Source organism: Ruditapes philippinarum, unplaced genomic scaffold, assembly GCF_026571515.1.
Source record: "Ruditapes philippinarum isolate M1 unplaced genomic scaffold, ASM2657151v2 ctg3259_1_1_1_1, whole genome shotgun sequence".
Lineage (NCBI taxonomy): Eukaryota > Metazoa > Mollusca > Bivalvia > Venerida > Veneridae > Ruditapes > Ruditapes philippinarum.
In genome coordinates, this window is record NW_026867373.1 from 19,887 (window position 1) to 34,019 (window position 14,133).

General features: G+C 30.5%; 1 long non-coding RNA gene across 1 annotated transcript; it reads right to left on the reverse strand.

Annotated features, from left to right (window-relative positions):
- Window positions 1-1,719: 1,719 nt before the first annotated feature.
- LOC132735852 (uncharacterized) lies at window positions 1,720-4,201 on the reverse strand. The gene is made up of 3 exons (XR_009626510.1): window positions 3,956-4,201; window positions 3,529-3,702; window positions 1,720-3,369 (listed from the first exon to the last, which is right to left on the reverse strand). It is a non-coding gene; the product is annotated as an uncharacterized LOC132735852 (long non-coding RNA).
- Between the last annotated feature and the right edge of the window lie 9,932 nt (window positions 4,202-14,133).

Genomic DNA, 14,133 nt, shown 5'->3' on the forward strand with positions numbered 1-14,133 from the left:
ACACAAAACATTTTGTATACACTATTAAATTACTCTAAAATCATAAAAATGTCAATAGTACGAGGTCAAAGTTGCGTTCTGTAAATAAACTATTTTCTCTTTCTCTGTAATCTTGGTCACAGAAGGGATAAATGTAAATGAAGTATATTTCATCATCAGCAAACATCAATCTACAATGTATGAGTTGAGAGAAAAAACATGATGCTCATTAAGATAACTAGAAAAACATCTCTAACTCTCATATCGGTCAGTGACTGATACATACAAATGCTTCATTATATATATAGAACAAGTTTTTGATTTAGATATGTGTACAAATATAACCATATACATGTCGAAAATCCTGTAAACCAATTAAAGCATTGCGTGAGATAATACTTTCGTTCAGAAATTATAGACAAGAATATCTGATAAAACCAATAAAACATTTCTGAAATGACATTTGCTTAGAAGTATCTTGATATGATTATATAAAGCATTTAAGATGGTTATAAATTGCCTACGATATACATTAACATCTTTACTTCCTTTACTAATGGTAATGATAATAATTAAACATTAGCCAAATAAATTTAAACACATATGTGCATTGTAATTAAAGAAAGAACGTTTTATACATTAATTTTACAGAAATAAACAGAGTACTCGTATAATGTTCTATATCTTCAACATAAATGAAGAATGACTGATTAAATAAACAAGCACCGTTGTTGTTGCTACAGTGTATATGTACATAGCAACAACAGAACGGTGCTTGTTTATTTAATCTTTATGTTTTATTTGACTGTCAGAAGAAAGACACATTTTTTCTTATATGATATTGAAAAACTTATGACCTAAATAATTTTCTTTGAGAAAAAAACAATGGAGGCTTGTAAGCCCATTTATATCATTGTTTTAATATGTGTGTTTATTTTAAATTGTTTTCTTATCATTGAATTACAATAGAACAGTTCCTTTTCGTACACTTTCTATGTCAATAATTATCAGTATATTGGTACCAATTACTTCTACTTTGTCACATGTTTTAACATACAATTCTGCAAAGTGTAAAAAGTATGACATTTCCCGACGGTAGCAATAAACAAATATGAGCCTAAAAACGTGAAGTATAGAATAAAAGAAAAAATAATTGTTGTTATCAGTAGTTATTTAATCAATGACAAGATGCCTGTATTTTTCTTTGTTTATTTTTTCTGTAGAAGAACTATGTATTGATTACTGACCGACTTTTCTTATCAGTAATCCTATTTAATGTCTTCAAGGGATGAATGAATACAAGAACTTTCGCCGGAATTACAAGGGATATTGAGAAAAAGATGGACTTTTTTGCCAGTGTAGCATAAAAAGACACGCAGGTTAAATGTAATGCAATACAGATAACTCGGGCAATGATCTACTTTAAGATTCTATGATATGTGCTTTATGTCGTTGAAATTCTGCGCTCATGACTCTACTCGAGTTTGAAAAATAAGTTTGCCAAAGAAAATTCAACAGATATACCTTTATTAGAGATGACATCAAATCTACAAATACTATAAAAAGCACATATATTCTATTAAAGGTAACTTGGTACAGAATGTAACATAAGACCCTAGCACTTACAATGATGAACTGATTGAAAAAAATATGTGCTCTGTGTATTGTTATACCTAAAAGTATGATGTGACTTATAGACCCTTCTTAATATATCCTCATACATATTCATAGATTTCTCAGAACGAGGCTAACAGGGCAAGCTTTAATATCTGCTCTATGTAAACGTATGACGAATATATGGCCGAAAGATTTTCCTACAGTGGCAGAGATCTTCATATTGTACCATTTACTACATACTTGTTGAGAACTTTATTTAACATTACAAAAATCTCTTCTGGAGATAAATAAATCAACAACAGGGTTTAATTTATGCTATATACAGTGAAGGATATACATGTATTCAAGACCTGAAAAGTGAATTAATGTTTATGATAATTCCAAGCAATTTCTAATATTCCGTGTCAGAATAAATATCATGTTAACTCTTTGCAACTTATACAAACATTATCTGTGTTATCAGTATTTTATTGCTAACCTAAAAACATGTTGGTCAAGAATGTATAAAGCAATTAACTGATAATAGATGTAAACAGCTGGATGCTGAATTCTGTACCATACTTCTCCTAAATTTAGCTATTGAAATAAAAAAAACAAGTTTTATTCACTTTGTATTTAAAAGTAAAAAAATCTGGATGACTGTCTAGTACTTAACTGGTTAATTTTACAGACAGCCTTATCAAATCAAAATAATATTTTGTTTAGATATGACACCACATTCCCGTCTTATACATTTCAATGGATTGTCAGTATCTTAACACATGATGTTGTTTACAGCAATGTAAAAATACATTTCAAGCTAAGTAAAGAACGTAAAACTTATATGTTATCAACTATTTAAATTAATTACAGTATGAAATACTTAGTATATAACGAATTACAGTCATTTAATTGCAAATATCAGTCAAATCTTAAGACGAAGCTGAGGTATCATTAGCTTATTGCACTTGTCCAGTTGGTCCGACTTGATTATGTGGTCATATTGTTGGAAGCCTGTACTAGCTGGTATATAACAAATTATTAGGATACACGGCACTTCTAGAAGATTATGGCTGGACTAACCAACCCAATACATTCCATGTACTTAGGGGATTAAACATTTGCGGAAAACTTATGCAGGACCTTGCAGTCGTATTAGGTAAGGCAGCATCGAGTTTCAGCACTTCTTTTAACATTCCAAGACAAATTCACTCAACAGTATATAATGCAATAAGAGGACAAAATATGTAATTAACATGTTGACATATTCCCTGCAGCTGGACCATATATGCAACAAAGCACAATGTTAAAAACAAAGTAATGCGATGATTTCTTTTTAATTATTTATTTTAATGTAAGACACAAAAGACTAAACAAATGGTCCTTTAAAATATGCTAAAAAACATTTCGTCAGCTTGCAACATCCCTCTCTTTCTACCAGTCAAGCTGATTGTTTTGCTTGCTTCATAATAAACACTTTTAATGTTTTTGCTGATGTTTTATAACATTGAAACTGTAATGAATATATATATGTTGGAAATCCGGTATAACAAGATATACAACTGTCATCATTTGAAAATTTATTTGTATCAAACGTTCAATATCACATTGACATTTGTATCAAATGTTCAATATCACTGTTTGTTTTCTTCCTAAGTTTTCTGTAATTCTTCTTTGAACTCTTTTTAGTTTCTTTTTCATCTGTTATGCATTTGCCATGAAGAGATATTACAACTTAAGGCGATTCAAATACCAGTTGTCAATTTGTGTTCATGACTGTTATCAAACGAATTCCTGAAAAATATATATAATTATATACATTGTATTTAGAAATGGAAACAAGGATTATGACATTTCTAGAATATATCAATTAATATTTTAATTGCACATACATTTTTACAGTGGCTGAACTTTATTTATGTTTAAAGATAAAAATTAAGTCTTGTGTTGTACCTCTCATCTGGCAAAATCTTCTCTAGTGGACATCATACTGTTGTGTTCATAACTTCTCTAGTCAAACCAAGAAAGTACATCTATTATCTTCAGATTTTTTCGAATTGGTGTCCATTATCTTTAATCTTATTGTGTGAAATGCTTCAAAACGAGCAACTGTTGTCATGTATTGATCTGAAATAGTACATAAAATAATTGTTATTGCTTTTTAGTATAAAAACGGTATTGATTTAGATTTTGAAGCAATTATGTTTTAAATGTCATAATTATAAGTGTGATATTTAAATGAAATTCATGAACAAAACATATTTTTATGTTAATAATTAAATAAAACATTAAAAATAATAAGACATCAGATTAATAAAGATAAGTAGTAATACATCTAAAGTAGCTTGGTTTAAAAAAGAATAGAACAATGGAATTTTACCTTGAAATGTTCTCATTCATTCCTTTTTATTTTCACAATCCCTGCACTTATTAAACTCACATCCTCAGGTATTTTTATAAAAAAATAACCGTATAATCATATCTAGAATTGGAATCACATAGTGGAACACAACAACAAAAATGAGGTTTAACACGCTAGGGCTTATCAGGTCAGACATTATTTGTTTACATTCATGCCCTGTTAGCCTCTCTCTGGTGATGGAATGTAAAGCATGCATATAATTTGAGAAAGGCCTATTAAGAATTATAGATCAAGATTGAGATAGGAATCATGATATATTTTACGCTATTAACTTAACAAAATTGTCAACATCTCCGTTGGGTTACTAGCTAAAACAAAACCAAAATGCATCAAAAGCAATTGTAAGACGAAGAATGGTCATATGTAATAAATGTTACATGCACCTCAGTTAAAAGAAACAGATTTTTGAGAAAAATATAAATAATATCTCATTCAGTGATTTCACGTCAAATGTAATTTTAAAACAAATTGTCCGAAATCAATGCACGACTTAAGTACAGTTGCATCTTCTGCTGTAATAATGCCAGCGTTTTGTTTATCTTTTAAAATAAATTATTACTTTACTATGGTGGCTGATTTTGTAAGCTTTGTGCGTCTAGTTGGCGCTAGCGACAACACGACAAAGCGCCAAACGGCGCGTTGTCGGACTGTCGTCTTGTCGTCTGCACAATTATAACAAGATACGGAATAAAACGCAACAAACAGAATCATTTCCTCTGTAAGTGTAAACAAATATAGAAAAAAAATCATGTTACGCATGTGTTACCATCAACTTATGATATAGTTTGTTCTAATGGGCTTTAAAGCTGAAGACAATAAATCAACTTAATTTATATAATTTAAGCTATCTTTGTTTCTCGTCTATTTTTGGATTTAACAAGACGATTTTCTCGGAAAAATAATTTTTGTATAGCTTTGAACAAAGATTTTGATTATTTTCATTCCGTGTTTTTATTTTGTATACATATAAAATACGTGATAGCTTTAAAGGTCCCTTCCATGCAACTTTAATGTCTACAAATAAAATATATGTATGTAAATATCGATCTCTGGTCTCGTTTACGGACGAGCTTGAAAAGAAAAAGGTCGATTGTACCGGTACAAGTATTTGTAACGGCAATAGATCACTTTTAAAATTATTCTTAGCTTTTAAAACTAATAAAATATTAAAGTAAATAGGTAGTTTTGATGTATAGCTCAAGACAAAAAGCGCTTACACAGAAAATCAATTCGTATGAAAGAAACTCTGTATTTTCATCTTTCTGCAATCAAGAAAATAAGTTTTGAATTGCGCTCATAAATAACCAGAACATACTTAATTTAGGTAAGCAGTCACTTTAATAAAAAAACAATTTGAGGAACCATCAATAATTACTTTAATGGATCTACTAAACTGCCACAAGAGGTTTCTGGTGTATATAGGACTAAGCACACAAAACACGATGTTTTTATACCAGTCTCTTCTAAACAGCATAGTCAAATATATTTTGTATCGTTACATGTAAGTTACATAATTATTATTATAAGAATTTTTTATCAGCATTTTCATATATTTGCACATGTCAGAGATCCATTATTCCGGAAAAATTCCGCCTCGTCCAAGGATCGAACCGACGACCACTGGGTTACTAATCCGATGTTCAACTTAATAAGCTAAACGCGGAGACTTTCTTCAGCATTGCCTATCGATTGAACAAGTTTGCAAACTGAAAGAAATGACAAGTATGTCGATAACCCGTATAACTATGTAAAATATATTTTCTGTTCAGTATTCAAAACTTATAACATAATGTGAATTTCATATCTCACTGAAAATTGCCATGCTGTTATTGTGGCTATTAAGTGAAACAATGTTTCAATATTTGGCGAATTTACCTAAAGAAGAGGGATAGATACACCAAAAGGTTTTTTTTCTTTCATTTTTTTCTTCGTTTGAGAGGTGAAAATCTTGTTATATTTCTAGTATAAAACAACATTTTAATTAAAATAAAATTGCAATGAATTGAATGAAATACATGAGGGAAATACTTGATTACAATAGTTTTAGTGTTGAGGACAAACCCCCGTCGTTTGTGTCTTACCATTATCAAGTATCACCAGTCCCAAGCAAACTTCAAACTAGGTGTGCAATTTCACATTTAATTTGTTGTCTCATTGTTCTTCGGAGATCTCACATTTCAAGAATTTCAAAAATTTGCATAACTGTTTTTCCAATGCTTCATTTGCATATTTAAATAATGAACAGTTTAAAAACGTGTTTTTTTCTTCTATATTTCGTTCAAAATCTGAAAAAGGTGTAATGAAATATCAGTTATGACTTTTGAAAGACATTGAAGACTTTTGAAAGACATTGAAAATATAAAATTTTCACTTCAATGTCATAACTTGTTGTATGTACTGCGCAACGTTTTTAAGTAAAGTATATATTTAATATGATTTGCGTTTTAGATATTTATCTTATCATATATGAAAAAAAAGTTTTATAATGTCAGGTATAACGGGAAATGTGCTACAAAGGCATAGATCATAACATTGGTGTAACTGAGAATCGTTTCATACATTACCCTCTGATACAAAAATAAGACAAAAGTGCATGAATTTATTGTACCCGTATACTATAGTAATAATACTCAAATAGATTACAAATATGCGTCTATTAAGCTATGTTGATATTTTTTTCTGATTGCGTAGAATGTATTTTATAACGTATAAATTAAAATTTGATTATAAATTCTGTTCCAATAGTAGTATATTCTGCCTTAAATAGATTGTTGTAAAAAAAAGTAAACGTCATTTATTTTTACTATCAAACATTGCATTTGCATGAATTAATGTTTTCCCTTGACATGTATAACTCACAACTGCCTTGTGAATTATCTGCACGTATTTGTTTATATTTCTATTGCATGCAACATTTACCAATACATAAACAAACAAGCTTGAACAAGCCAGTTAACAAACGAATAAACAGTACGAACAAACAAATACACGCTTATAAGCATATTATTCACATCCAATGGATCAAACATCAAAAGGTATGCCTTGAAACATACAGATTTTAAGTACAATTAATCACATTTAAAATCATCTTAAATTTAATGTTTATGTAAACACAAAGCCTTGTGTTAAAGCATATTTGTCTATATTTTGTAAATTGGAGATCAAAGCTAATTCTTACAGCGTTACTTTTCATCTCTAAATATATGTAAGACCAATTAAAACAAAATTAAATCTACCGTGCCAAGCAATATTTCTGCTTAAACTGTTTTTGTTTTTTTGTAAAAATGGAAAATATTACAAACTTTAATCAACCGCTTTTAATATTTGATAGGTTGGTGTTTTTTTTTTTTGTTTGTTTGTTTGTTTTTTAATGTAGTATTGTTTCAAATACCGTAACTAATATATTTCAGACATCAAATGCAATATTATACGGTTATCTTATCGGTTTATATCAAATAAAAATTTTTGATTTGATAAAAGAGGCCGAAGGGTGGCCAAATAAACATAGTGACGCTTATTAAATCGTAACAAAATTTCATAAATTGAAATGTACGAAACCAGTATTAGGCCAACATGACGATTATCAATTAAATTACATTTAAATTCTATGTGAAGGATTGTCATAGACATGGTCCTTCTGGGTAATGTATTAAATGTACGCTAACAAATAAATTACATCAAGTAGCACAAGAAACATTTTTGTTTATTTGATTTAGCTTTGTTTCCCTATCTGTTTGTTTTGTCTGTGTTTTTGTATTATCATTATTATTATTATTATTATTATTATTATCATTATTTTTATTTCCCTGAAAAAGTGTATGATGCATATCTATGTCATAACGTGAGACAGCGATGTCGTCTGCTTTGGTGCTATTTCCAGTAGTCAACTGTGATTTCTAGCGTCTATCCGGCGCTTCATATGGTCAATATTGTATGATTTTTTTCTCTTCTCTCTTCTCATCTCTTTAAAGCAGGGAAAAAAACTCAAAATATTGATCACTGACCGAATTTCCTCTCTCAATAATCGCATTTACTCAATAAGTCCATAATATTAACGTGAAATGAATGAACACAATAATCGTAGCTTGCATGACAAGAAAGAATGTGTAAATGAGAAAGCGCTATTCACGGAGAATTGATGTCCACGGGGGAAAAAGTCAATATGTCAGTTACGTGTATTAAATGTTGTTATTGGAGGTTGTAGTGTTTTTGTTGTTGTTGTTTTGTTGTTGTTGTCGTTGTTTTCGTTTTTGTTTTTGTTTTTGTGTGTTTGTTTTTGTGGTGATCGTGGTGGATTATTGAATTATTTACCAATCACCATAAAATGGCAATCCGTATCTGGTATAAAACCGATTAAGAACATGTCAAATAAGCAAATAAGCGATTCATTCCGAGTTTTCAATATGGAGCTTATTGTTATTTGTGCGGACATTTTTCTTCAACATTACGTCATGTTTACAGGGGGCTTATACAACATGTATACCAATGACTGAATTCTACCCATTGTCAAGCTTTGTTCAAAGTTAGTAATTCGCAATAACTTGTAATAAAAACCTAACATTTAGAAATACATGTTTTTGTGTTATTTTAGCATTTAAGCCTTCAGTAATGAATTCTTTAAAGACGCAATCTAAAGCAGCATTTCTAGAGATTACTGTGGACGAATGAACACAATGCAATGTATTGTGCATGTTTCATTTCATTTCTTTGGAAAATGTGCACTAATCCACAACAAGTCCCAAAATCCTCAGTTGTTGTCATTTACCACGTTTCCTTTAACAGTATATTTTTTTTTTAGATTCCAATATCTGTTCACAATCCACAAATTTTTTATGTCCTTTGGTGCACAAATTGTGATATCATGAGCTTGCAGTGGTTGATCAATCTTGGGTTTATGGCATTCATACAAAAATAGTTTAAATGCAAATGTGTTAATAGCGCAATTGTGAGGTGTCTTTAGTACAATATCTTACAATGATTGCTACTGGTTAGTGATGCAACTTATAATTGTCATGGTGTTTAACAGTCACTCAGTGTACGAATCGGGCGTGGGTTCGATCCCCGGGAAATCCTTTGGTAGATTTAGCGCGGAGGAAGGTAGTCTAGTACTGGTGTAACTCTCCGGGAACAATGGCTAGGAAACTACCCGCCTATATGACTGAAATACTGTTGGGAAAAGGCGTAAATGAAACAAACAAACAAAAACAAACAATGTACGAATTACCTGATCAAAACATATATTTCCCATTCAATTTCGGTCAACGGTTTACTTTTGAAGTATTTTGTCATGTTTTATCTTTGGATTTAAACGCTTGTGCCAATCTTTTTATTTAAATTGTATTTTAAGGCACATGAAGCCTCAGAAATGATATTGTTTTTGCTTCGTTAGAGAAGGCTTACATTCGTTAATTCTGTTATACTTTGTCACCTGACGAAAATTGCACTGTATTTTAAAATTGTTAGTGATCAAAGTATCAAAGCATAAACAAAATGGTACTTTGACTTCCATACAAAACATTCAATCACTATATTTGTACTAATTGTGAAAAGGCAAATAATAATGATAATAATAAAAATAAAAACAGATCGTTCAGATATATGGTCAATTAATATTTTTTTTTGGAAACTGAAACAAGACACCAAAAAATAAAATCATTTTGAACAATTAAAAAAATACAACTCCGAGGCTTTATGGGCATTTAAAATTTCAAAGTCGATCGATATCTTTTAGGTTAAAACCTTGTGACACTGACACTCAAAACGATCGTGAAAATTTAAAATTGTGTAACGTTGATGACCGGTCAATGACTTATTGTAATACGCTTGCCGAACTTTGGTATCAGAATTATATGTCAGAATGTCTTTCAGTTGATATCTAGAGAGGACACTTTATTTGGTGGATATAAAATTTATCTTTGTAAAGCATTGTGCCCAATGGAAAAACATACAATTTAACTATGTTTGGCATGCTCCGACAAATTCTGTTCACATGGTATTGCACTCTAAACAACCGAACAGAAATATATTTGTATTTGTTTAACATGTATATATGCAGGGGTGAATAATTTTCTACTTTTAGATTGTTTGAAACAGTTCATCTATGCATCATTGTTAACATGGGTCATTTATTTAAAAGAATAGGCAACTTTGTATTATTTAGGTAATAATTAAATGTATAAAAGAAGAACATGTAGCCCAATAATATTTACCCTTGCCATGATAGACTTATTTATCTTTCAATCTGGACTATAAGGAAAATTTCAAAATATGTACAGACTGAATGGCGACTAGCGCAGACTAAGATCAGACTGTGTAAATGTACCACTGTCTTTCTTTTGTGTTTAATCTGTCTCTTTGGCTATTTGTCTTTCGGTCTGTCTGTTGCATTGAACATTTAAACAGCAAATTATGACATTTTCGATGCACATGTGGTCTCTTGTTATTCTTATGTTTATGATAGTTTAGACCACATTCCCTGTGCTATGTCAATCTCCGGTCGTTTCATTATGTGAATACAGTGCTAGTAGCCTGTGTATATTAGGAATAGACTGAATTACCAGAATTATATGATTTTTCTATGACATCATGTCATGCCTATAAGATATTTCACTGAAACGCCGTTAAAATATCAACTGCTGTAACTGAAAGTTTGTACATAGGGTCACTATAACTGAAAGGAATTGAAACGACGGACGGACACTTCACAAACTCGGAACAAGCGGAAAAATATACCATAGTAATGACCAATAAGTAAGTAACTTTATAATAATGTATCACCCCTACTTGAACGTTGAGCGTGTACATCTTGCCCCCAATGATACAACGACCTTATAATAAGTCAACAACAAAAAACATGACTACATGTATATAATTGATTGCACAATTGATGAACTTTTACGACCGGTCATCAACATTTATCAATTTCCCTCATGTTCACAAAGCTACAGCTGCTATTGATATAGCATATTGGAATAATACGAATGAATCTGTCCCTGCGATTCCTTTAAACAAAATTGTCCAATTTCTAAATAAGCATCACAAAAGGTTTTAAGTTGGCATCCGCTTAGCTTACTAGGGAAACCATTTAATCCACCGCTTTGGGGTTCCCGGGTTCGAGTCCTCTGTACGTAAATGTTAGTTCCATCACAATGTAGTTAAGTTGTTAGGTTTCAAATTCTCTCCATATGCTATGTCAATCTCCGGTTGGTTCAGAATGTCAATGAATATTATTCAAACGTATCTAGGGAGTAAGCACAGGATTGGTCTGTCACGTACATGAGCCTTGTGACCTCCAATGGTATCACGCCACGTCTAAACTGTACCATTTTAGTAAAGCGCGGTCAAATGTCAAGAATTTTTCCTAAAAGTTTGTGATGGAAGGCAATATAATGGGGGATATTAGTGAATAACCTCCCCTGAGTACGGGTGTGCAATTTCACATTTAGTTTGTTGTTTCATTGTTCTTCAGGAATCTCACGTTTCAAGAATTTCAAAATTTGCACAACTGTTTTCCTAATGCTTTATTTGCATATTTAAATAATGAACAGTAAAAACATGATTCTTTTTATTTCGTTCAAAATCTGAAAAGGGTATTATAAAATATCAGTTACAAATTATGTCTATTGTATGACTTTGGAAAGACATTGAATATATTATTTTCACTTAAATGTCATAACTTTTATTATGTATTGTGCAACGTTTTTAGTAAATTATCCAATATAACTTTAATATGATTTCCGTTTGAATTATTTATCTTATCATATATGAAAAAATTGTTTTATAAGGTCAGGTATAACGGGCAATGTGCTACAAGGGCATTGATCATAACATGGATTTTACTGAGAATCGTTTTATTTAAAATTAAAAAGTTACACTTAGTTATAGAAATAAGATAAATTTGCATGAATTCATTGTACCCGTATACTTTAGAAATTATACTCAAATAGATTACAAATATGCGTCCATTAAGCTATTTTGATATTTTATGATTGCGTAGAAATGTACTTTATAACGTATAGATTTAGATTTGGTAGAAATTCTGTATTAAATCATTCTTCCAATAGTAGCATATTCTGCCTTAAATAGATTGTAGTAAAAAAGGAAACGTAATTTATTTTTACTATCAAACACTGCATTTGCATGAATTAATGTTTTCCCTTGTCAGGCATAACTCACAACTGCCTTGTGAATTATTTGCACGTATTTGTTTATATTTCCATTGCATGCAACATTTACCAATACATAAACAAACAAGCTTGAACAAGCAAGTTAACAAACGAACAAACAGTACGAACAAACAAATACACGCTTATATTCATATTATTCACATCCAATGGATCAAACATCAAAAGGTATGCCTTGAAACATACAGATTTTAAGTACAATCAATCACATTTAAAATCATCTTAAATTTAATGTTTATGTAAATACAAAACCTTGTGTAAAAGCATATTTGTTTATATTTTGTAAATTGGAGATCAAAGCTAATTCTTACAGCGTTACTTTTCATCTCTAAATATCTGTAAGACCAATTAAAACAAAATTAAATCTACCGTGCCAAGCGATATTTCTGCTTCAATTCTTTTTTTCTTTTTTTTTTGTAAAAATGGAAAATATTACAAACTTTAATCAACCGCTTTTAATATTTGATTGGTTGGTGTTTTTTTGTTTGTTTGTTTTTTAATGTAGTATTGTTTGAAATACCGTAATATGTAATATATGTCAGTCATCAAATGGAATATTATACGGTTATCAAATCGGTTTATATCAAAGAAAATGTTAAATTGATACAAGAGGCCCAAGAATGGCCAAATAAACTTGGTGACGCTTATTAAATCGTAACAAAATTTCATAAATTGAAATGTACGAAACCAATATTAGACAAACATGATGATTATCAATTAAATAATTGTAAAATATAAATGTTTGATCTGTGTTTTGCCACAAAATGTACCACAATATACGTGCGTGTGTGTGTGTGTTTTATTTTTTTTTTATTATTATTTCTCTGAAAAAGTGTATTATGTATATCCATGTCATAACGTGAAACAGCGATGTCGTCTGCTTTCGTGCTATTTCCGGTAGTTATAACTGTGATTTCTAGCGACTATCAGGCGCTTTATATGGTCAATATTGTATGAGTTTTCTCTCTTCTCTCTTCTCATCTCTTTAAAGCAGAAAAAAAACTCAATATATTGATCACTGACCGAATTTCCTCTCTCAATAATCGCATTTACTCAATGAGACCATAGTACTAACGTGAAATGAATGAACACAATAATCGTATTTTGCATGACAAGAAAGAATGTGTAAATGAGAAAGCGCTATTCACGGAGAATTGATGTCCGCGGGGAAAAAGTCAATATGTCAGTTACGTGTATTAAATGTTGATATTGGAGGTTTTAGCGTTGTTGTTGTTGTTGTTTTCTGTTGTTGTTGTTTTGTTTTTTTTGTTGTTTTGTTGGTTTTTTTGTTTTTGTTTTTTTGGCTTTTGTTATTGTTGTTTTTTTTTGGTGATTGTGATTGTGGTGGATTATTGAATTATTTACCAATCACCATAAAATGGCAATCCGTATCTGGTATAAAACCGATTAAGAACATGTCAAATAAGCGATTCATTCCGAGTTTCAAATGCTGAGCTTATTGTTATTTGTGCGGACGTTTTTTTTTTCTCAACATAATGTTATGTTTTTAGAGGGTTTATACAGCATGTATACCAATGACTGAATTCTACCCATTGTCAAGCTTTGTTGTCAAGTTAGTATTTCGCAATAACTTGAAATAAAAACCTAACATTTAGAAATACATGTTTTTGTGATATTTCAGCATTTAAGCCTTCAGTAATGAATTCTTTAAAGACGCAATCTAAAGCAGCATTTCCAGAGATTATGTGGACGAATGAACACGACGCAATGTATTGTGCATGTTTCATTTCATTTCTTTGGAAAATGTGCATTAATCCTCAACAAGTCCCAAAATCCTCAGTTGTTGTCATTTACCACGTTTCCCTGTAACGGTAAAAAAAATTTTGAGATTCCAATATCTGTTCACAATCAACATTGGTGCACAAATTGTGATATCATGAAGTTGCAGTGATTGATCAATCTTGGGTTTATGGCATTCATACAAAAATAGTT